This window comes from Pithys albifrons, chromosome 6, assembly GCF_047495875.1.
Source record: "Pithys albifrons albifrons isolate INPA30051 chromosome 6, PitAlb_v1, whole genome shotgun sequence".
Taxonomy (NCBI): domain Eukaryota; kingdom Metazoa; phylum Chordata; class Aves; order Passeriformes; family Thamnophilidae; genus Pithys; species Pithys albifrons.
The window spans coordinates 46,690,311-46,715,041 of NC_092463.1; the positions used below are offsets into that span (position 1 = coordinate 46,690,311).

Here is a 24,731-nt window from a genome sequence, read left to right on the forward strand (position 1 = left end):
CTTTTTCTTGGTTAGGTTTTGTGGCAGGGCAACCAGATGTGCTTGCTGCTGTTGTTAGGATAGAATCATAGAATCGATTGGGTTGGAAAAGACCTCCAAGATCATTGAGTCCAACCCTTGGTCCAACTCGAGTCCATTTACTAGATCATGGCACTCAGCGACACGTCCAATCTGCGTTTAAAAATCTCTAGGGATGGTGAATCCACCACCTCTCTGGGCAGCCCATTCCAATGCCTGATTACTCTCTCTGTAAAGAATTTTTTTCTGATCTCCAACTTAAATTTCCCCTGGCAGAGCTTAAGCCCATGCCCCCTTTTCCTATTGCTGAATGCCTGGGAGAAGAGACCAGCCCCCACCTGGCTAGAACTTCCCTTCAGGTAGTTATAGACAGTGATGAGGTCACCTCTGAGCCTCCTCTTCTCCAGGCTAAACAACCCCAGCTCCCTCAGCCTCTCCCCATAGGACTTGTGCTCCAGTCCCTTCACCAGCCTTGTTGCTCTTCTCTGGACTCGCTCCAGCACCTCAATATCCTTTCTGAACTGAGGGGCCCAGAACGGAACACAGTACTCAAGGTGTGGCCTCACCAACGCAGAGTACAGGGGAAGGGTCACTTCCCTGGTCCTGCTGGCCACGCTATTTTTGATACAGGACAGGATCCCATTGGCCTTCTTGGTCACCTGGGCACACTGTTGGCTCATGTTGAGCTTCCTGTCAATTAGTACCCCAAGGTCCCTTTCTGCCTGGCTGCTCTCCAGCCACTCTGTGCCCAGCCTGTAGCGCTGCATGGGGTTGTTGTGGCCAAAGTGCAGGACCCGGCACTTGGCCTTGTTGAACTTCATCCCATTGGAATCAGCCCATCTCTCAAGTCTATCCAGGTCCCTCTGCAGAGCCCTCCTGCCTTCCAGCAGATTGACCCTCCCTCCCAGCTTGGTGTCATCAGCAAATTTGCTGATGATGGACTCAATCCCCTCATCTAAATCATCAATAAAGATGTTAAACAGGACTGGACCCAACACAGACCCCTGGGGAACACCACTGGTGACTGGCCGCCAGCTGGATGCAGCTCCGTTCACCAGCACTCTCTGGGCCCGACCCTCCAGCCAGCTCTTAATCCAGGAGAGGGTACACTTGTCCAGGCCTTGGGCTACCAGCTTTTCCAGGAGTATATTATGGGAGACAGTGTCAAAGGCCTTGCTGAAGTCCAGATAGACCACATCCACAGCCTTCCCCTCATCCACCAGGTGGGTCACCTGGTCCTAAAAAGAGATAGTTTCAGAACAGAGGAGCTTGTGTCCTCCTGTCTCAGCCATTGTCCTCTTTCAAGTCATGTCTTTCTGTATCAGCCCCTCAGAGAATCTTGGTGATAGATGTGCAGGGATATTAATTATTTTGCTTCAAAATTATATGGTGTTTGCTTATATTGACCTGCAGTGATACGCCAAGCATGGTGATGATTTCTGTAAGAAAAGATGCGTTTTCTTTCCTTCTTTAATCTAGCTAAACTCAAGTTTGCTCTAAGCAGTTAGGTTTTTGGCTGTTTTCAAATACCAACCAAAAATTCTGGTGTTCAGCTATCAGAAGGCTTTATGTGTAGGTTAAATAAAGGAGTAATTTATTGCAGAACCTAACCTTGGCACTGCAGCATCCCTTAGGTAGATGTAGCGATGATTACCTAAAAATGCCAAAGGTAAGAAGTTGATTATGCTCTTCCTTCAAGAACTTGATTAGAATTAGAGGTTAATTTAAACACGTAATTTTCAGAAGGACTAATATTTGACAATTGTTTGAATATTATTTCTGAATGAAAATGCCATTTCCTTCTCTCTCTGCTACCAAAATTGCAGATTCCCTTCAGGCCAATCAATAGTCATCTCCATGTTGCAGTGGTTTGTCTCTTTGACTCTTTGCCTTCTGTATTAAAAATCCTCCAGGTAGGCCGGATTGTGTTTGAATTAGTTTATCCTCTACCTCAGTTATTGAGCTCTCTTGGATATACATTTAGTGTTAGGATTGAGAGGGAGCATTTTGTGTAAGTAGCCTGATGCCAAAGCTATTGGTATGTTAATTGTGGAAAAAAAATTAAAAACAGAAAAGGGAAAAAAAATCCACAGACTAAACATCTTGCTTGAACTTTCTAGCCTTAGAGATTGGCAGCATGTTGTAAAAGAGACTCCTGCTTTCCTGATGGAAACCCTTTGAATTAAACTTTCTTTGAGTTGTGGGACTTGGTATGTCTGGTATGGAAAAGCCTGCAAGCATACCTGGCTCGCTGTGTCTCTGAAAAAACCCGCTGCTATGTCTGCTTGTGAGTGTTTGTCCTGGGGATCTGCCTGAAAATCTGTTTTTTTCCATTGCTTGGGTAGAGTATCAGGCTTGGCACACTTTGTCATACAAAATAGTATGTATAGAATTGGCAGCTGGCACACCTTTCAAAGAGCCTATTATTTTAAGCTTGCCCTAACTCATTAATTATGCAGTTGAGGTAATGGTAGTGGTGTACTAGTATAGCTAAAACAGCTATAAAACCAAGGATCGCTTTGGTTCTATCCTTGCTGTTTGGCATGGTGCAGAGGGACAAGGCAATTCTGTTCTCTACCTTCTCCCTTCTATGTTTGTATTGGTATCTGTGATAAAGTAATCCCCTGCTATCCCTAATAAGGTTGCGAAAGCCACAAGGATGATGCATGAGAAAACAGACTTGGTGTTAATAATTTAGAAGCTAGATCATAGAACCACAGAGTGGTTTGGGTTGGATGGGACCTTAAAGAACATCTAGTCCAACTCTCCTGCCATGGGCAGACACCATCCACAAAAGCAGGTATAAGATGCCTACTGCTTTCTTAATAGTTGCAGTTGCACATATGAAAATATGATTTCTTTATTGATATAATAACACTCTGCAAAGTGTATAATGTGAATTTTTACCTGAATAGAACATTACTTGTAGACATAACTATTTATATTATACTTAACTATTAGTATGTCTAATGGAGAGTTGCGCTGGATATCGGACTGAACTTGAAAAGTCGCAGTGGTTGTGCTTACAGAGTACTTTATACAGCTGCACTGATCTGCAGATTGAGCAGTCATCTTTTTTGTGGAAATGTGACCGTAACAAAGAGAAGTCTGTGGATTAATTTCAGTTGCATATTATTTTCCTTCAAAATCTAGAATTACAGTTTATGAAAGCAGCAGGGAGACAGAGGTTTATTGGATGTCCTCATGAGGATTTTTGGGCCACCCTCCGCAGCAGAGAGGCAAGGTGCTGTCAGCCTTCTCCATTTGGTAAGCTCATCCCCAGTGTACTTCATCTTCAGAACAGATGCTGGAGGGCACCAGCTCAGTGCGTGCCCTGCAAGCTCTGCACTAAAACACTCTGGTGGTTTGAGGTAAACGTAATTGCTGTGTCTTTTTCCTGGAGGCTGAGCTATTCGCCTTCCCAGGAAACAAAGAGAAAAAACCAGCTGTTATTAGTAGATCAAAAAAGAGCAATCTACCAGCCCGCCTAATGCACGGGTCACACCACAGCCTGGAGCTGGGCTTTTTATTATGAGCAACTCAAATAAGAAAAGCAAGCAAACCTCTGAACAAAGCAGAAACCAAAACTAACAAAGGAAGCATCTGCTGTTGAGATGAACTGATATAGGTGACGGAGGAAAAAACAAGTCGTCAGAGACTTCCAAAGGCTTGCTGCTTTGGCCAGAAATCTGCCGCTTGGAGATGGCAGGCATTTCATAGTTTGCTGATGGTGATGCAGCTGTTTCTGTGGTGCAATCCCAGGCAAAAGCAGGCTGGGGCATGAAAAGTGGTAGACAGAGCTGAGCTAGGATGAAAGAAGACCAGGACTCAGGTTTTACTCTGTTTAGAAGAGTTGAGATGCACCTCTCCAGGGCAGCTCTGGTTCTGTTGTCCACTGTGTTTTTGATGCAATGAGAAGTACTGTGGAAGGGAAGGAAACCTCACCCCAGCATTGGCCTGCATTTTCAGCTGGCATGGTAAAGCAGAGTGTGGCAGTGGTGTGGCAGCGCTGAGGGACATGCTTGGCCCCTCTGCATGAGCATCTCTCCAAGGTGGCATTGTAGGAGCCCTGGTCTGCAGCACACCTGGCTTCAGGCTGAGGTGGGTTGGTTTGTTTCCAAGTCTACTGCAAGGCAGAGATGCTTAAGTTAGTGGATCAGGAGGACTGTTTGTTCTAGTTACTCTCCTAGTTGCCGAAGGCCTGACTGGTTTGAAGTGGGAGAATAAGCAAGAGGAAGGGGTGTTTTAGCTGGATGCCAAATATAAAGAGTGAGTACGAGATGCCCACAGGCTGCATCGTCGGCACATAAACCTAATGAACAGGAGAGAGGACAGACTGCTTGTATTGGCACTGCTGTCAGCTTGCATTTTCTCACAGCTGGGGGACCATGAATGCACAGACCCCATTGATAGGATGTCCTGCTTTTAACCTTCTCAGTGGAGGGATTTGTTGACCCTGAAATCTAACACATTCTGTGCACCTTTCCAGTAGCAAAGGGTTTCACACCTCTTTGCTGAGTGGTTCCTGCCAGCCCTAGAGCTGATTAGTGCCATGATGCTTATTTGCACCTCTCTGTGGAGTGAGAGATGTCTGACCCACAGGTTTTATTAGTGATCATCACTCTCATTATTACTGCCTGCAATGTCCATAGAGCTCAGTCTTTTATTTAGCAGCAGCTGGTGAGAGCATCTTCATAAAAGTTTTGTAACCTATCATTTTTAGTACCTTAAAAGTCTTGGCTCTTTCTACTTAGAAGTGAGTAACCTTGTGTGAGAGTACATCATCGCTCATAGTGTGCATGAGCACTTGAAGCAGCTGCCTAGAATAGGAAGCATAGGAGGAGCATAAAGAAGCTGGAGGCTTTTGTCAGCCTGGTTGGAAAATATCTACAGCAGAGAGCAAATGCTTCCTTTTATGTGCACATGCAGTCTCTGACATCAAGGCAGAATGCTGACAAACTACTGTGACTTGGAAGACAAGTTATGTGATCTACATAAAGTCCTTATGATTTTCCCTCTTGAGGCAGAAGTGGCTAAAAACCTTCAAAAGAAGAGAGCTCTGTCAGATTTTGGTGCTGCTGATTTGTTCTGGAGGGTTGGTTGCCACAAGGAGAAGGATTGTTGAGGTATCTGTTCTATTTTACTGATGTTGAATCTACTCCTGGTTGAAGGGGATAGAGATGTCTCTGCATGAGCCATTAACCTGTTTCCTGGACCTTGCCTGCATTCATGCATCTTCTGACAGAGCAACCTTAACGTGGAGTGCATCAGCTTCCTCCCTGCTGTGAATGTTTCCGCTGCTAATGAGAGATGTTTTTCTTTTGGAGGAAAAACACACCCAAAGCCACCCTAGCAGGTAGGTTTGTGCCAGGTTTTGACTTGGACACCTAGCAAAGGAGAGGAACAGCTTGAAAATAGTGCTGTGGTCCAGTCCTTCAACTGATCGAGGACAAGTGCAGGAATAAAGTGGCTTAAAACTCGCTCTGTTCGGCAGTATGGCACAGCACCACCTTCCTATTCCTTGTGAGTGTACTGGTTTTCACAGCCTTCCAGTGTCATTCACCAATTAGTGGCTTTGGAAGTTTTTGCTGTGTGTGGGAACATTGTGGTGTAGAGAGGTCATCCTGGTGTGTCTTCCTGGAAGTTTGTCCTGTCTAGTTGTGCAAGAGTTTTGTACACACAATCTGATGGTTGCAACATCGAAGATTGCAGTGGTCACTGTGGCAGGGATGTCCAAGCAGATGGAGATGTTGCTTGCCCTCAGATTTCTTCTGTAAAGCTTGTGGCCCATTGATCATGAGAGAGGGTGCTTTTTGTAATGGGCTGATAGTTGTAGATGCTAGATAAATTTTGTGCCACTCATTGGGAATCTCAGTCCTGGATTTTTAGTTGATGAAGGGTTGCTGCACTTGTTCTTGTCTTTTAAAATACTTGCAGTTTCTGTTTCAGTGACACACTGTGGAAAAGACAGAGCTATCTGTCTCACTGTTTGAGGGTCTGCACCAGATTAAACAGTGTTTCCCCTCCAAACCCTTTGCTCAGGAAAGAGGAGGTGATGGTTATTCTCTGCAAAGACAGTGGGAAGTATCTGTGGTCACTTCTTGGTCTGCTCATATTTCAGAGCCCTGGCAGAGATGGTCTCTTAAGATGCCAGGTCAAAGGGCTTAAATGCAAGGGCCCAAACTTCTCCCAGCTTTGCTGTATTGCCCATGTGTGGTTGCTTGAGGGTGGAGGGTGGAAGACCTGCCACATTGGCTCCAGCAAAGGTCCATCTCAACCAGTGTCCCCTCCCTTGGGGACAACCAGAGTGGATTGGATCCTCAGGGAAGGGAATGAGTCACTGGATTTAAATTGCAACAGTCTTGTTCTCCTGCAGTTTGCATGTTACTTTGCAGGCACTTTTTATGACTCACTCTGAGTAGCAGAACATGCCACAATGCAATTGTGGGTCACTTGGAAGAAGCATTTCCTCCTTTGGGTTGACTTTTTTCATCTGCTGTCTCATGGTCTTTCACTGTGAACAGTTGTTCTTTGCTCCTGACATGTTTTGCATGACACCAGTGGCTCCTGGAGGTTGTTTTCTTTCTTGCCTTGGTACACAGATGCCTTTTTTTGTGATGCCCGCAGCTCAATAGTCCATGACAATACACTGTCTGCCTTAACTGTACCACTCTGGAGTCTGCATTTAGGCAAATGCTTTTTGGATGCTTTGAAGAGGATTAGAACTGACCACCTAGTTTCAGGAAAAATAGAGTAGTGGCAAACTTACTTGAGAAAAGCATTCTGTGCTTCATTGCACTGACTTCCTTGCTCAAAGAGTTGTTGAACATACCAAAGAGAAGGAATTTAGAAGCATGCCCATGTGACCCAATATCTATTACTCAGCAGGCATTTTTGTTGCACATCTTGCATTTACCCTCTTGCTGAAACATTAGGCAATTTATCAGTGTTTCCATTCTGTAACTGGACACCCCTTTGCACTGTCTTTCCAGTCAAAAACAAAGTGAGAGCAATATTCACTACTGGTATGATTGTAGTAGTTCATCTAGGCAAATGCAGAAGCTGGCTATTCTCTCCATTTATTCACTTAATTTAAAGTACTGAAAGCCACAAATTAATTCATTTCAGTGTTCCAAATACTGTGATAAGAAAATAGCCAGCCCTGTTTCCTCAAATTTTCCAGAGTTGATGTCCACACACATAAAAAAATGCAACACATCCGAAGCCTAACTCACAGGTTCCTATACAGGAGCACTACTGTTTGAGATGGTTTGATGGAAATAATGGTGCATCCAGTGAGTTGATCGTCTTGCTTTACAATAGATAGTACTCTTTATAGCAGCCTTATTTCCTGTGGTGTGTGGGGAGAACAGGTCTGTATTTGCTGTAGGGGTTTCTGATCTCCCTTCAGCAAAGATTGTTATTTGAATGTCTATGGATTTCTGCTTTGGTATGGACTTTGGAGGCAAAGGGGATGCTTTGCCAGTTACCATGACTGGGAAGGGCTCTTGCTTGAAGTGCTGATGAAGAGAGCAGGCTAAAAGTTAGACCTGCAGATCTCTACTTCTCTGCTAAGTCTTGTGTTTTCTCTATGGTGGTCCATATTGAGAGGATTAGAGATCCATCAACAGGAATAGAGTAGAAAATGTGTGGTGACTGGATTTGGTGAAACTTTTCCTGTCTGTCTTGATTTCTCTTTCCAGTAGGTTTTCCTTAAAACTCTCCCTCTGTCTTCTGGTGGCTGGTGCTAGATCAGAGTGAGAAGGGCTTGTCTGTGGCAAGGGCTCCAGAACACTGAGATGACTAGTTGATGATTGCTCTGAGCAGAGGAAATTGCCTGCCTGATTGAGTGCTGATAGTTTGGTGGGACATTTCCTCTCCTCCTGCTTTTTGGGTTCTCCCACAGTACCTGTCATAGTTTCCTGTGAGACTTGTATCCACTGTGCGTGTGGGCTTTGTTCTTCACCTGGACCAGAACATGACTGATGTTTCTTTAGGAATAGCAGCAGCAAAACCAGGCAGTGTCATCTGCTCTCCTAAAGCCATTTGGTTGCTGTTTTCCCTTATGCCACAACAAAGCACTGCATACTACTCTGTCTCTTGCTCCAAGTGCTTTCTTTGGTTGTTCTTGTTCCTGAAGAAACCTGTGGCAACACAACACCAAAATTCTGCTGTTCAGGTTGAGGTGTACCATAGACATGTCCTTCCCCTGAACAGAGGAGGAGAGCATGGACCAAAGGTGACAGACATTGTGCATTAAACACAGTGCCATTGGCGTTAGTGGTCCCGGGAGCTAAACTCTGTGGGTCATGGTGTGCCCATGTGTCCTTTCCACTGTGAGATGAAACTTGGCACAGTCTGTCCTTATAAAGCTGATTGAAATACTTTTGGAGAACTTACTCCTGATCCTCTGCTTTCCTGCTGGAGCAGATCCTGCGAAGTGCCAGTCTTTGTCGGTCTGATGTTAAGGGGTGCAGTCCCCACAAGGTGCACGGTGCAGGGGATGGAGAAGCCATGTGGCAGGCTGGGAGCAGGCAGCCTATGGTTGTGCGAGCCATTATGTACCTGTGTGCCAGAGTCTGTCAAGGCTTGAGTTTACAAACCGAGGAGCTCATTAGTTAGAGCAGCCAGATGATGTGGCAGAAGGCCCAGGTTTGGGTAAGCTTTTAGACAGCTGCTCGATGGAGGATGCATTGTAGAAACATTCATAAACTTGACTGTGAGCAGACTCTTCCCAGTTGCCTCGTCCATGGCAGAGATAAGGGAGTGCAGCCAGGAGCTGCTGTACTCATCCCATGAGCGGTGGCACGGAGCAGCAGGCTCTTGAGTCATTTCTCTTCTTTAATTCCTATAATAATTTTTGTCTTCAAAAGCCTAAAGGAGGAGAGCAATACCAGGAGTGGTAGCTTTTCCTATTTTTTTCCCATCCTGTAAGGTTCATATAGAGGAGAGGACTCTTAGGGTCGCAAGAAAAATTGCAACAGAACAATACTAAATGCTGACTATAAAAGCCCTATCTTTTTGTTGCACATGTTACAATGCAAAAATCAGGGCATCTCATGCAAAATTCTTGTTACTTTACCTTTTATTCTTTACTACTTGCATAAGTTTAATACACTTTTTTTATTATTTCCTTTTATTTAGAGATAAGGGCACAGTAGTTCAGCCTGTGAACACTTTCAGACTTTGCATGTCTCCCAAGATGGCCAGGAGGTGTGTGCTGGTACGTGGTTTTAAGGCTCCATGTCCCACATGAGCTGGGCTGACCCATTTCCCCAAACGGTTGTGTTGTTTTCATTTGTAAGCTTTCTCCTGTTTTCCATATGAAAATTACACAGTGGGTGGTGTCAGGAGCAGAGTCAGGAATTCGAGGATAACTGCTCAGCCTGTCCTCAGTTCCCCCCCTCGTGTCTCTCACCCCAACAGCCTGTGTTAGCAAAGATGACAATGTGTTAGCCTGAAGAAATAACTTTTTGCTGTTTGAGGAATTGGCTAATCATTCCATGTCTGTTTCCCCATTTAAGAATCTGTTCTCTGCCTGTCTTCTCCCAGGCTTGCACCTCTCTCAAACAGGTAGGAATTTTGTTATAAAGTCCTCTGTTGCAATGCTGTTGTGAATCCCAGTGCTGCTTCCTACAGCCTACAGGCTCAAAGTGTTTTTCTGTGCGTCATTTGGAGAATGGCCTCCATAACAGGATCAGACTTGAAATTTTCTTTTTTTTCCTAAGGTACTTTTGCAGACGTTGTGGTTAAAGCCTTCTATTTTTAAAACCTTTAATCTTGGAATGTGGCTCCATAGCAGTATGTAGTGGGATTTGGAAAAAAAATCTGGTAAAATTGTAATAAGGCATAGTGAAACAGTTAGGTCATGTTAAAGTTTGTTAGACTTGCTGGTGCTGATGCATGTGTTTTGGTTTTTTTCTTTTAATGAATGTTTTTCTTTTTGAAAATACAAATAATGGACCTTCCATTTTAGACAATATCCCTTTTTTATCATGGTGGATTTTTTCCCAGTTAATGGCTTTTTTAGTGGAAGCTGCCATGTTCTTTCCATCTGATCTCTGTGCCCACACCTCTGAATGTTTCCATTTCAGGAAGGAGAAGAACGCTGGTGCCAGGAGACAAACTTCAAAAGCTGCCATGCAGGGAAGTGTCACAGTTCTGAGGCATTAGACATGAGCAAGAAAAAAAACCACCAAACCCCTTAAACTTCTACTGCTATGCAAAAATGACAGAAAAACTTGCTTCTTGGTTCCCCTAGTCCTTGTCATGCTAAAGTACTGAAACTGAATAATCCTGTCATCTCCTAAAAAAACTTAAGATATTTAGGAGCACTGAGTAATTTTAAAAGAAAATATGTTCTACCTGTTGAATGCTACAGTTGTGCTGTCACATTCGGTGACTTTAAATGGGATATTTGGGTGCTGCTTATCTGCAGGTCACAGCTAATGGCTCTTTCTCCGTGTGTCATCCTATTGCCAGTGTTTTTCACGCTGCAGACCCAAGTGGTACCCAAGTAGTCATGTGCACCTCATTTCCATCATCCAACTGCAGGCATCCTGGTGAAGCTGTTTCAGTTAGGTGTTGTTTTTCTGTCCCAAGCCTCCTAAGAGCCTGTTGAGAGGCAAGGGGAATGTTTTTTTCCCCAAGAGCAGCTGAATGCAATGCCCTAGTTACCAAGGTTTTTTAAATGGAGTACTTCAGCGGATGTACAAAAGCATCTTTAGTACTTGCAGTACAAGAAGAATGAAAGGACCTAGATTATGTCAGCACTGCAGAGGAGCCTTAAGTGAGTGTCATTCATTCATTGTTAGGAGATGACCCAATTTGGATTGTATTTACGGAGTGGGAGTGGAGAATGGACATGTTTCAGGTTACTTATGAGCCTTAAATGTACTTACAGGCTTTGTATAGGGATTGCATTGGCTCCTGCTGGGGTAAACAAAGCCTTTTGGAGGGTGTTCCCCACATACTGCCTGAGTGATGCATCCTGCCCTTCCTGGCTAGACTTGCTGCCAAAATGGGTTGATTCATGACACAGTCTCTCCACATGACAGTGTATTGAATGGGGAAAAGTGAGCTGTCAGACAGAACTTGCACAACCGATTTTTATTTATTTTATTGTATTTTCTTGCAAGGCTTTTAAAGCCTTCTGTTACTATCTAATTTGCAGTCTAGTTCCAGCTGAGCAGATCCTTAGCTGAAGGCTGATTCTGCAAAGGACTGGTAAAGGTAATAGGTCATGAAATCTTCACAGAGTGGGATGATTCTCTTTTTGTTTTTTTTTTCACCTCTTTTCTATGAAACACTGAAAGATCTCTTCTAAACACCACCTGTGTCATGGTCTGCTGCCTTATCTTCTTTTCACCTGGCTGTGTTGGCAATGTCTGCTTCTCCTTTTGGTGGGCTTCCTTCTATCTTTTGAATGATTTTGGTCCTGCTGAGAGGAATACACCATCTCCAGATCCTTTGAAGGATGTAATTTCTCAGATTATCTTCTCTGTCCTCTCAAGGGTTCCTATAGTCATTAGCTCAAGCTCCCTGATGATGCAAACTGCTTTGAGAAGGGTCCAGAGCAGAAGCTGCTGTGGGCTTAAACCCATCTGGAAATTTGTGAGGGCGAAGTAAAAAGGTAAGCATGAAAAACCCATAAGGAACTGGAGCTCAGAAAAGCTCAGCCTTTCCAGCAAACACTAGATTCTAGTTCAGATGGGCCTTATATGAAGACTAGTGGAAATCTGAGTTCGATTGTAAATTCATTAGCAGCATTCCCATTTGTTTCAGTGGAGCCAGGGTTGCAGTCTCCAGCTAGCCAATGCTTCAAGCCCGTGCTTCTTCCTCTGGAGAGACACATCTACCTCACATGCTCCACAGCGTGCTTTTAAAGGGAGCCTTTTCCCCATGACTGGGGGAGAAAGGCATCCATCCCTTCCCACAGCTGTCCCAGCAAGCTGCAGTCTGGTCTGCTCCAAAGGAGCTGGACCCCAGCTCTTGTGATGTACAGTAGGATGGTCACTGGAACACTCACTGGAGGAGGAGAGGGCTGCAAACACTTTGACAGACTGTCCAGATTTGCTTCTTTGAAGACACTATCAACTGCAAAGCCTGGATACATCCAAGCACAAATGCATGCAAGTCCAGGCTGTGCTGGCACTATCTGACAGCCTAAGGGAGGCTGTTGCTCTGTAGGAATCTGCATCCAATGCTTTTAGGTTTACAGAGAACCTTCTGGCTGGGAAAGGTTCTCTTTTGTGGAGAAAAGCACTAAAATTGTGTTAAATGCAGGTGTCCTGCACAGCTAGAGGTGAGGGCATGTGGATGGTGTCATGGGGCAGGGTCCTTGGGGTCTGCCAGCACACCAAGGTCAGAGAAGCACCAAGTTGCCTGCATCAACTACAGAGTTGAGCATGTAGGGGCAAACTGGTATTTCCTCCTTTTCCTGGTTTTCTTAGGAGTACAGATGGCAGGTTTTGATAACTAAAGGCTTCATACAGAGAGGTCTGTTTGGTGTGGAAGATCTGAACCTGACTTCAGGCTTGGATATGTCCATTTTCTGTCTAGAGGAGATTTAGGCTAGTTATTCTGTTCCACTTGTCTTTCCTTCCTGATTTTTAAAAAAAATTCAGATTTCATAGGGTTGGTCCAGGTAAAGTGTAATGAAAATTAAGTAGCTTGTCCTTACTCTTAGACATCCACTACTGTGTGTAGTTAGTTAGTTAACGAGAAATGAGGCCAAACAGAGCTCATTTTGCTCTCATATGGCCAAGCTGGCTCTGCAGGACTTAGGAGTAAGATGGGATAGTAATCGGGTGTGATGTTGTGGTCTTTAGGGAAAGACTGCAGGAAACGCATTGTATTCCTTTGAACAGGATGGAGCCTTTCACGTGATTTTTTTTTTAAACTAATTCTGTAATCGTGATCCGTTATCTCGTAACAGGAAGACTCCCTAAACTTGGAAACATATTTCATCTGCTCGGGGATCAAAAGACTCCATCTTGGTCTGACTGGAGAGTCCCGCTCTGCCCCTGGCGCCTTTTTTGGCAGATGCTGGGGGTTGCTGTGCCCAGGGCAATTCACTGAGTCACCTTTAACTTGCATTATGGCTGGAGGGTTTTTCATCTGGTCGCCTGTTGCTGTTGGCTTGCCTCCACGGTATGTTGTGGGCTTTGCAGTGCTTGCCCATAAGGACGTCCCCCAAACTTCCCCTCCACTGTGTCTCTTGTACCTGAGAAATTGCTTCCCACTGCTGCTTCCCACTTGGTGAAATCTGTCTGTAGGGCAGTCTGTCATTCATCTGTTCTGGCTGGAAAGCTGACTAGTACCTCTAATGTCAGTGGCTTTGCATCAGGACGAATGTTTACTACCTTTTCTTTCATCCTGCTAGCTTTTCTCCTAGACATTTTAGGCATATGCAGATTTTAATTTAATTTCCTCTTGAATTTAACAACTTTAAAAGGAGTACAATTAACTGCTGGTTGGAGTTGAAATTGGGGATGCAGAAACTTTCATGCCTTTCTCTTCTACAGCAGATAATGCTTCAAGTGCAAAGGAAAATGCGTGCTCAGTAGCAATCCGCTGCATGTCTGCAACCAGAGTCCTGTTTGAAGCTCTATGGGATAATGTTTTGGGATATGCTTTTAATCTCACTTGTGACTGTAAGCTTTTAAAGAGCACAGCTGTGCCTGCTTTGTTACCTTGGCTGAGTTTGAGTTGCATGTGCTGTGGTCCACAAGCTCAGAGAGTGACCTTTCTGCCACTGCCCTTCTCCCTGATGCTTTTAACCTAGTTTCAGTGCAACACCTCTGTCTGCTTTCTCCTAATGACCTCTTGCCCCATTTCACCTAAATTTGTAAGGGTTAGAGACCTTACTGAGTTAATTTTCCTCTTGATGGAGAGGTGTAGTCCTAAGTTAACTGAGGGAAGACAGGACTCTGGCAGCCCTGCCAGCTTTTCATATTCCAGCAGTCCATCCAGGGTAGGAATGGCATGTGTGGTGGCTTGCCAGAATGAGGTTGTTAGTGTATTGCCACAGAGTGTTTAGACTCAGGGGACACAGGGAATGACTCCTTAGAACTTTGGGATGCAGTAGTTAAGATGTCCACAACACAGGTAGCACGTGTGCCCAGCTCTTACGTCTGTTTTGGAAGTTTTGGGGTGGTGCAGCCACACAAGGACCTGCTGCATGGAAGGAAGAACCTGCGGATCGATTGTGACCAGCCGCTACACAGAGCTGGTGACATCCTAGAGCATCCCTTAAGCGTGGCTGGGCACAGTCCTGAGAGTCTGGGACTGGCTTGGCTCATCACCTGCCTGGGCTCCTCACTGTTGCATCCTGAAACTCCTGGGGAGCTGGAGCTCTTTTCTAGGAGGCTTTTGAAAGACAAAAGGCAAAGTGCTACAAACCACAACAGCTTCCACTCTAAAAATACCATAAAAGGCTGTGTCCTTAGAATCTGGGCATGGGAGCAGTTCCCACCCACATTACTGTAGCATGAGTCACCAGGCTGTTGCAACTGCTCTCCATGTGGATGCCCGGCTGAAGATGCACACCGAGGAACAGAAGGAGGAAGAGGAACTGCTCTGTAGTGCTGTGGAAGTGGTGAAGAGTTACGAAGAAGAGGATGACATACAGACACACGTGATCTCGACCTTTGCTTTCCTTTTTTAGGGTTTTTTTGTTGCTGTTCGGTTGGTTTCTTTGTTTGTTTTTTGGAACTTCCAGCAAATTATGTTTGCTGATGATTTGAGCTTAATGTGTTTGCAACCAAGAGCCTTCTGAATATGCAGAAACCCCAGTTTGCTTTTAGGAATAACAGTAATTGCCACATAAATAATATGAAGCTGGAAAACCCCTCTGACATGGAAGTACGTTTTATTTACTCTCTTTAAGCAACGATTTTTTTCTCTCTATCCTCCTTGCCTTCATCTTTCTCTCTCCTACCTGGTGCAGAAATAGACTGGGTGTCCTTGTGACAGATGGTATAAAAGCACACTTCCCTTACATTGCACGCTGCCCTTACCCGTGCTTTTTGTCCAACAAGCAGCTATTAGGAAGTAAATTTGGCTTTGTTTAGGTTTCTTTCCTGAGACGCCACCCACCTGCCCAGGCCCCAGCAAGGCTGTGGTTATTGTTTTCCCTTTTCCTTCCCTTCTGCTTGACATCTTGGCTATCGGGGGGGTTACTGGAATAAATTTGTCAATGAGAAATTCTATAAAAAGTTTCCTTTATTTAGACACCAACCCAGTAATGACATCGTGTGGACATGTCTTCCAAGTTCCACGAGGCTGAGCCGACGGAGGGAGGTGGTGGCTGTGAAGCTGAGCTCTGGCTCTTTCCCACTGCGCCCCTGTGGTTCTGCTTGGTGGCTGTCCTTCAAAATTACTCCATTCTCCTCTGGGGAGGAGGCCCCCCAGCACACTGGTGCATCTCCTTTAGCAAACTTTTTAGTGGTATGGTACGGCTGTGGTGGTCTGGTTGTCTTCCTGCTCATCATTTTCAGGTTAGTCTTTTGGAGTGCTTTTGGGTCCCCCCGGCTTCTCAGGGAAGCAGAAGGTTTGCACACACAATCTTTCCGATGCTACTAAACTTTGCATCAGGCCAGTTTGAAATAACTTTGACAGGGAGGCAGGTGAACTATAGGTATAAATGCCTTCATGCACAGGCATAAAGAAGTGAGAGTGGAGTTGTATGAAATGTACTGCTGTCTTTATGGTGGAGGGAAGGAGACATCTGGGTTGGGGCAGCACAGCAAGAGTTGGCCACTGAAGTAATGAACCATCAAAATTATTTTGTGTGTGATTTCTTAAAAAAGTATTGTTTTGACTGTTTCTGAATAGGGAAAAGGTACATATTTCTTAAGGGTTGCAAAGTACTGAGCGTAACTTGGACAAGGTTTCTGGACCTTCTGGAGAAATTATTCCTGGATTTTGTCTATGTCTTTGGAGGAGAAAGCATGCTGTGGTGTGCTAGGCTCCCCCTTGTACGTGCTCAGGTTGTTAAATTATTATCACAGGCATTCTCTTTACCTGCCTGTGGTAATTCCTGGGTATTTATGCGATCAATGAAAAGGTACAAATGTCTCTGCTGAGGGGGGGGGGGGGGGGGGCATTTAATTGAATTCGTTAGTTCTGCCCACCCTGCTGTTGAAGGAAGCCATAAAGTTGCTGTACATCATGGCTATTGCCCTTTGGAGCTGGGAGGTTTTCAACAGCACACTAACCACTTCAGTCTATCCATTTTTCCAGTCCTGCCTAGGGTTTGGGCCAGATGAGAGGCTGTTTAGTTTCCCTGCACTGGTACTTGCTCTGCACTTCTGCTCTACTTGTTGGTGTTTTCTCCTTCCAACATTCACCATCTCGATACTCTGAAATACTAAAAAGTAAAAATAACTCCATATAGCACAAATCCTTTGCAGCTTGGTATGGGTGGCAAAATACTTTGTTCTCTTTAGAAAGTTATTTTGCAAAGTTAGGTGGTGCTAGAAGAAAATAGAGATTTGTAGGTACCAGTTTCTGACAGGGTCTTGCCATTAAGTGACACAAAAAAGTGGGATCTTCGAGGGAGCAAACAAGGTCTTTTCCTGAGGTCGCTTTGTTGTGTTCCCTGGCAAAAAAAAAATTCAATGTTCAAAATATAACCTTAATTAAAAAACAAACAAACATGTTTTTACCACTGGGAAGCGACATCTGATAATGTTTTCTCTAAAGAAGGAGTGTGGGGATTGTGTATTTTTAGCTGCAGCTATTCTCAAGTTGTTGTTTTGTGACCTTCTGCTAATAATACATTTCTTTAATACTTTCCTTAGAGTTTTTGTAGTTCCAGAGGATTTTTCAAAGATGCAGGAGGAGAAGAGGGAGGAGCAGTCTACAGGCAGGAGAACTATTGAATTCTGTTTTCTCTTGGATTTTGGTGCCTGAGAGAGTGCAATCTTTGATGCTTGTTGTGAGGGACCTTTCCTGGGTCAGAGGGGTGGCTTGTGCTTCAGCTTTTTGTCTGTCCTGTGAGCAGCTGTGAGTTTGCCACTGCCAGCTTCCTAAACGCGGTTGCAAATGGGATCAAAAAAGTGAACTTGGACAAGCTTTTCTAGTTGAAAGAGGAAAGCTTGCACAGAGGGATGATGTGGTAATAGAGATGCTGTAGTCCAGGAATCCCATGGAAGGGCAGGTGTAAGGAATGGCAGTTTAAATTTACCTACAAATGTTGTCTCTGAGGTAAGACAGCCAGTAAATTCCCATGTGAAACCTGAGGGTCATCAGACCACAGTGTACTGGGCTTCTCACTGGTTGTCGATGGACTGAAAAGCCAGCACAAATCCTGAGGGTCCAAGAAGCTGGTCTTGGGCTTTTGTGTGCATCAAAGGGACCATGAAAAAGCTCAGAGAGGTGGTATGAAAAGCAGGAGAGGAGGAGAGTTTTCAGGTTGGATCACTGCTGCAGTCTATCTCTTGGTAGTGACCTGTGGAGATGATCTGGCTTTTCCAAAGTGAGCAGCACAGTTAGGTGTTTCCCCTGAGCTTGCCTCTGATGACATTGTGGGAGGAAGGCAGTTAAGCTGAGTGTAATTAATAAGCACATGCCAGGTGAAGGCAGCAGCAGGAGTAAAGACAGGCAGAAGGTGTCTGTGCTGCACCTGTGGTGCACTGCTCCATCACAGTGGGCATCAAGGAAGTTGAAGCTGATGGCAGGGCTGGAGGGGTGTCTGGCTGAGGCTGAGCCTGGGGAAGGGACAAGGAGGACTGTTTAAGTTGTTGTTTGCTTGTTTCTATGTATTTTTTTTAAGAACCCAGGTCAGTGATTAGTGGTTTCTGCTAATTGCCAGTAAGCGAAATGAAGGAAGCATTCCCTGAGCTGAGTCTGTTTTGCTTTCCAGCAAATTCTTTCATGCTGTGATGCCTTTTTAATGACTAAAGGCACTGTCAGAAATAACAGCCCAGCCTGCCTACTCAAGGTGTTGACACTGCATGTGGTCACTGGTCCAGCATTGAGTCAGAAAAAAAAAAAGTTGCTGCTCCCCAAAAACCAAGCCCACATCCTGCAGCCTGTGGCTGGGGAGACTGGGCTGCAGGGCCAAGGGGATGCTTGCAAGCCCCTCACTGCTCTGGGGCTGGGCAGGACTTGCCACAGTAAAAGGGGATTTTGCTTGAAAGAGCTTATGGATCATTCAGCGTTAGAAACTTCCCAAAGCAGTCTTTTCCTCTCCCCTCCACCTCTTATTCTTGGACCAAGACATTACTTACTTATTTTGAAGCTCCTATTGAAATCTGTCTTCGAGAGGGCCTTATGCCAAAGTGATGGCCAGAGTTAAGACCTGACTTTTCCAAATGAAACCTCCTGTGAGCTTTCATCAGGCAGTAGTGCAGGGCTGGTGCTGGACTCCTGCAGGACCTGCCTGTTCTCTGTGACTACATTTCCCCTTGTATCGATTTTGGGGCATACAGTGGTTATCTGGACAATGCTTCCATTGCAGGGAACCCTTGCCTGTGTATGAAGCTGTTTGGGTTTAGCACAGCTCTCATGGGCAGATTTCAGTCAGGAGTCTGCAAGGTATCAGCTTGGGTTGCAGTAGTTGAACGTTTCATATCCTGAATGATACTTAGACTTTTGGTGCCCTTCGTAGTTTTAGTATCTGACACTTGATACCCTGGCTGCTTAAAGAAAGATTAAATTAAAAATAAAAAGTGACTAAGTACTGCTTTTTTGGGAACTGTAAACTTGGTACCCTGTTTTCATGTGACACCTGTATTCAATTCCTTATCATTCATTAGCAGAAATGCCATGGGCTTAGTGCCTGGTGTGAGAGTGTTTTCTTTGGTTGCTGAATAAAGCAACAGCATGAGCAAGAGTGGAAGCTTCATCTGGGTGATTTGGGTATGAAACACGGTGGGTGATAAGGGATCTGGCAGGAAGGAAGTGCCGTGTGGGGTGAGAAGAGCAGTTACGCAGACTATCGTACTTGTAGTATAATACAGCAGATACTCAAGAGTGGACAGAGTATCTTCTGGAGATGGTTTGCAGCTGAAAAACAGGGGCAGCCACTTGAAGCAAGGTCAGTGGTGCAGAATTGGCCCTGTCTCTTCAAGCTATGCTGCTGAAACATTGTCTCCTCTGCATGACTTGATGAAGGATGCTGGAGTGTGCAGACCCCAGCAGGGATGGGAAGGGCAGGAGCAGGCTATGCCTGGGTCTGGGCTGGGTTTCCTGGGTGGGCTCAAAAGGGCCTCTGTCTCAAATTACCCCCTGCTGCTTGTTGTTGACAGTGAGCCTGTTACTCTACTGATAACCTTTCTGAAACAAGGACAGCAGAAACAATCTGGAAAAGCAGATATTTTCTGATAACAGTGAGCAATAGTACAAGCTTTTGTTTGCAGTCAATAGAAGGAAGTGGGAGAAACATGTAATAGCTCTAGTGCAGCACAGGCTTTACCGCTGCAAAAGCGATTTAGTGCACATACTCATCTAGTGGGTCTTAGGAGGGAAGATATCCATAGGGAGAGGCTGTTTAGAGTGGGTGGGAAAGACACAGCTTTTGTTTTGCTGTAGTTGTGCACCTGTGTGAGGCAAATGCTAAAGGAAGGTCTCTGACTAGTGAGCCAAGATGGGAATCCAGGTCTAGGCATATGTGGGAACTGGGAAAATGAACTCTTTGGTTTGTACTCAGGATAAGACTGAAGCAACTGTGCTTTAAATTAAAGGGAGGACTCACAGATGCCCATCTCTGCTCAGCTGACATTGATGGTAAAGAGTGAACCAACTCTGATCTCTGTTCTCTGGAAAGATTCTTCCTACTGAAGGATGTGATGTTTTGTAAAAAAACAATGCAGAAAGCTCCCCTGCAATTGCTATTCCATTTTGATGTCTTACCTGAAGGCCTGCAGGCATGTTCCTGCTCAAGCAGGGATCATATTTTTGTGTTGGACCCACTTCTTATGTTAAGAAAAAAAGGTGCCTTTCCCTATCCAAAGGCTCTCCACTGCCCTGAAATGATTACTTATTGGCAACTTCACTTTTCCACGCTTTTTTGCACAGGGTAGAGTTCAGCTGTCTTTTAATAGGATGCATTCAGCTCTCTCACATTTTGATTTTGGAACAGGAAGATTCATTTCCCAAGCTGCTGAGGAAATCATCATCCTGCTTGCAAATGCTTTTTCTAGCAGTTAACTGAAATTTTGTGTTTATAAGTGAACTGTTTTAAGTGAACTGTCTAGTTGTTGCTTTGTTGGGTGAATGTTAAAACATTTTAAAGATAAATGCATCTGTCAATTTCAAAATAGTTTTGGGTTTTTTTTTATTTTAGCTGAGCATGTCTTCAGCTAAGACTGCATCTTGAAATGCAGGTGACACTTGAGTTGTGTTTGTTTGTTTCCTGGAGACAGCAGCATCTCCTCAACTTTTCTGGACAGCCTTACATGGTGGTCTATTGTACCAAATGCTTGTCTTTATATCACTGCCACAAGCTGTCATGTACTGGAATTCTCCGTCTGCTTTTTATCTCATCCAAGAAGAGGTTTTGTGAGTTTTTTAGTTCTTCTGAGTGTACTGTCACTGTCCCCAAGCAAGCTCCAGCTTTCACTGGAAAAACCCTTCTCAAACATTTCCATTAATAGACTAGAGCCTACTGTATTACCTTTGACTTGCCTTTGTCCCACTTCTGTTGCTGACCATTATTTACATCAGAAATGCTGAGGACACGCGGAACGGTAAATGTAGGTAGTAGATCCACTGTGGTTCTGAGCATGGGTTTTTCTGAAGTTATTGCACTGTTTTCTGAGCTGTGTTTGATCAGAGGTGCTAAATGCCTCTGAAAGTCTAGAAATGCAATGATGGCATCTGGTTTGATGTTTGCCAGTGCACCTGGCTCCCCCAGTTGTGCATCCCCTTGGGTCCCGGGTCCATGGTGGCAGGCATCTGCAGATTCAGGTTGCATTGGACTTTCCTGGGGGTTCTCCATGCACTACATGGAGCTGATCTCCAAGCATGGGGCTGGCTCAGGCCGTTCATTGCTACTCTTCCACCCTTGAGTCCCTCGTGGGATTAAATGAGTATTGAGCCATATGATGTGTGTAGTGATCTCCTCGCAAACAAAGCTGGAGTCATGCTCCCCACAATGAACACAACACTGCAGGTGGTAATCAAATCAGGGGTGAGGAAGACACTGATTTAGCAAACCTGAATGTCTCATTCGCACTGATTTGAGGTGTCCTGGGGATGTCAGTGGTATCCACTGTCACATGCTGGTACATGCCATGAACTGTGGCAGCGTTCTGCCATCTCCCGGATGGAGGGGTGCATGCTTGGGGCTTGGCCTCGCTGCCATGAGTTGGGGGAAAGCACTACGATTGTGGTAAAGCCTGTAGGATGGCAGCATGGTGATGTCAGCAATCCATGCCAAGCCTGCAGAGTGGTGTTTAGCTAATTAGGAAACTTCCCAAGTGCTGAGGGTGTGCTTGCAAGTAAAAAACTGTTGTCAGGTCTCTGGGGGGAATGTGGGACTGCACAGGGGATCTGCAAGGCATTGCTCTGGGTTGGGGCATTCCCAACTGCAGTCACAGGGAGACGTGTGCCACGCTTGCATGGGATTGTGGTTGGCAAGGGGTGAGTCAGGCTGCAGTTTCAGGAGCGCTGGTTTGGCTGCTGTTGATGGTGAGGAGCTGATGCTGCTTGCCCCTTGTCACTGCCTGGTATGACACCTCACCAGCTGCCTGCTACCAGCATTAGGGTTTTGCCAGTGACTGGGAGATTTCCACTTTCTTCCACACTTCAATCTTACCAGCATCCAGCCCCAACCCTTCTGGCGGGGTTTCCACCACTCCCCTGAGCATCAATTCATTGCACTTATAACTTACATAGAGAAACTGTTACGGCAATAATACGTCTTTCTTCAAAACATCGATACCACTTAATTTTCCCTGGATGGGAAGTTGTGTGTCTATCTTTCAACCCCAGCGTCAGGTCTAGTTTTACATCATCCACAGTAAAGTGGTAACAGCCAAATACACTGTGAATTTTAAGATGTATTTTGGAGCCCTGACCAAATGACAGAGGTGTTGATTTCAACACTATTAAAAGAACCCAAGAATCCTTGCGTTATTTTTGTATTGACTTCTAAGCTGGCAAGCTGCTTTTAACAGGATGTCCTACGTGACCATTGCTGTTTCATAAACTGATATATTACCTCTGCCTTAAGTTTTCACCTCTGGGTCGATTTTATAAACATGTTCTCCACTTAGAGAAGAGGGAAGGACTTCTTGTGTGGACAGTTTCCTCAAGGGGAAGACAGCAATTACAAGAAGGGAGAACTGGTAACAACAGATATGGAGGAGGCTGAGGAACTCAAGAATTCCTTTGCCTCAGTCTTCACTGGCATTCAGGCTTCCCACTTCTCTCAAGTCCCTGAACCTCTACATGGGGATTGAGGGAGTGAAATCCTTCCTACTCTAAGCAAAGAGCAGGTTTGAGACCACCTGATGAAATTGAATAGGCCCAAGACTGTGGGGTGTGATGAGATGCATCTCATCTCCTTATGAGGATCCATAGGGAACTGGCTGATGTGATTGGCAAGCCACCATCCATCATATTTGAAAAGGCATGGTGGTCAAGGAAAGTCCTTGGAGAAAAGGGAAACATCGCTCTTATTTTTAAGGGTAGAAAGGAGGACCTTGGGAACTGCAGACCATTGACCCTCACCTCTGTGGCTGGAAAGATCATGAACAGATCCTCATGGAAACAATGTTAAGGCACATACAAGACAAGGAGGTGATCTGAGACAGCCAGCATGGCTTCTCTGTGGGCACACTGTGTGTGACCAACCTGGTTGGTGGCCTTCTGTGGTGGAGTGACAGCAACGGTTGACAAGGGAAGACCAACTAATGTATCGTCCTAGAGTTCTTTAAGGCCTTTGACACAATCTCATGTGACATCCTTATGTGTTTAAATTGGAGAGATATGGATTCGAAGGGTGGATTGTTGGGCAGATAAGAAATGGGCTGGCTGGATGTAACCAGGGCATTGTCGTCAATGGTTCTGTGTCTATGTGAAGGCCAGTAACAAGTGGTGTCCCTCAGGGCTCTGTCTTGGGACCAATGCTCCTCAGTATCTTCACCAATTACACAGTCAGACAGCGGGATCGAGTGCACCATCAGTGAGTTAGCAGGTGGCACAAAGCAGAGTGGTGCACTTGCCACAGCAGAAATATGGGTGCCATCTGGAGGGATGTGGACAAACTTGAGAAGTGGACCCACAAGATCCTCATGAAGCTCAACGAGTCCAACTACAAAGTTCTGCCCCTGGTCAGGGCAATCACAGACAAGGGCACAGACTGGGAGAAGAACTCCTTGAGAGCAGCCCTGCAGAGAAAGATTTGAGTGTAGTGGTGAATGAAAAGCTGGATATGGGCCAGCAATGTGTGCTTGAAGACCAGAAGGCCAACTGCATCCTGGGCTGCATCAGTAGCAGTGTGGGCAGGAGGTCAAGGGAGGGGATTCTCCCTCTCTACTCTGCTCTGGTGGGGCCCCACCTGGAGTACTGTGTCCAGGTCTGAGGTCTTCAGTGTAAGAAAGATGTGGACCTGTTAGAGTAGGAGGGGCACCAAGGTGACCAAAGAGCTGGAACACCTCTCTTATGATGACAGGCTGAGAGAGGTGGGGTTGTTGAGCATGGACAAGAGCAGGTCCTAGGGAGACCTTAGAGCACCTTCCAGTACTTAAAGGGAGCTCATAAAAAGGAGAGAGAGTGACTTTTTTCATAGACAGTGATAGGACAAGGGAGAATGATTTCAAACTAAAAGAGGAGAGGTTAAATGTTAGAAAGAAATTCTTTGCTCAGGAGGTGGTGAGGTGAGACACTGCAACAGGTTGCTTGGAGAAGTTCTGGATACCCCATGCCTGGAAGTGTTCAAAGCCAGGTTGGATGGGGTCCTGAGCAATCTGGTCTAGTGAATGTCATCCCTGCCCATGACAGGAGGGTTGGAACGAGATGATCCGTGAAGTCCCTTCCAACCCATATTTCTATGATTACGTTTTCTTGTTTATAAAATGTTGGTTTTATACACAAAAGAAAAAGGGCAAAAATCCATGTGTCTCTTAGGTAGGAGTGATTGTAGAGGTTATCAACAAGCAATAGGGAAGGGAAAGATTATATTGTAATCAGAAGGATTACTTTCATATCCTTAGAAAAGCTGTGTATCCTAATGCTGTCTTGCATATAGTTCAAGGCTGTAAAAAAGTTTTGTGAGACATTTTCTCAGTACTTTCCAGTGCTGGATCAAATACTTATTTCCCTGAAGTTTTCCATTGCTGGATTTGCTTGCACGGGGCTTTGGTAGAAGAGAAGAAGTTAACAAAAGTTCACACATTACTATCCAGAGATGATGTTGGAAGGTAACGCAAGTGCCAGGAAAATGGTCAGGGAGTGTCCTTTGCAAAGGCTGCCAAATACAAATGATTTACCGCAAGGGTCTGTATTTGGAGGCAATGTGAGCTGGTTAAGCTCATAGGAAGGATTGAAGGAATGAGGGTGGTACTCAGAGAATGTAATTAAAATACGTATTTTCCTTTGGGCTGGGCATTAGTCTGGGTCAGGCTAAAGGCTGAAGCTGCCTGACCTCCTGAAATTGGGTTGCAGAAAGGGGCTCTGGCAAGCAGTGCAAGACCCACATGATCAGTACAGGTCTCAGTTTAACCCAGCTTAGATATATATGACTTGTAAGTCATTCCCCT

The 24,731-nt window shown here is 45.1% G+C and overlaps 1 protein-coding gene across 5 annotated transcripts in view; it reads left to right on the top strand.

The window, feature by feature from the left end:
* LOC139673294 (USP6 N-terminal-like protein) overlaps positions 1-24,731 on the top strand; it is an 81,642-nt gene that overhangs the window by 21,612 nt on the left and 35,299 nt on the right. Inside the window, exon 1 of one of the 5 annotated variants that reach the window (XM_071558712.1) lies at positions 14,811-14,883. The exons of 3 other annotated variants lie outside the window; for them this stretch is intronic. The gene's annotated coding sequence lies outside the window, so the exon portion shown is untranslated. Of the gene's footprint in view, positions 1-14,810; positions 14,884-19,010; positions 19,064-24,731 lie in introns of those variants that run through there. One more of the 5 variants, XM_071558713.1, reaches the window with a different exon arrangement.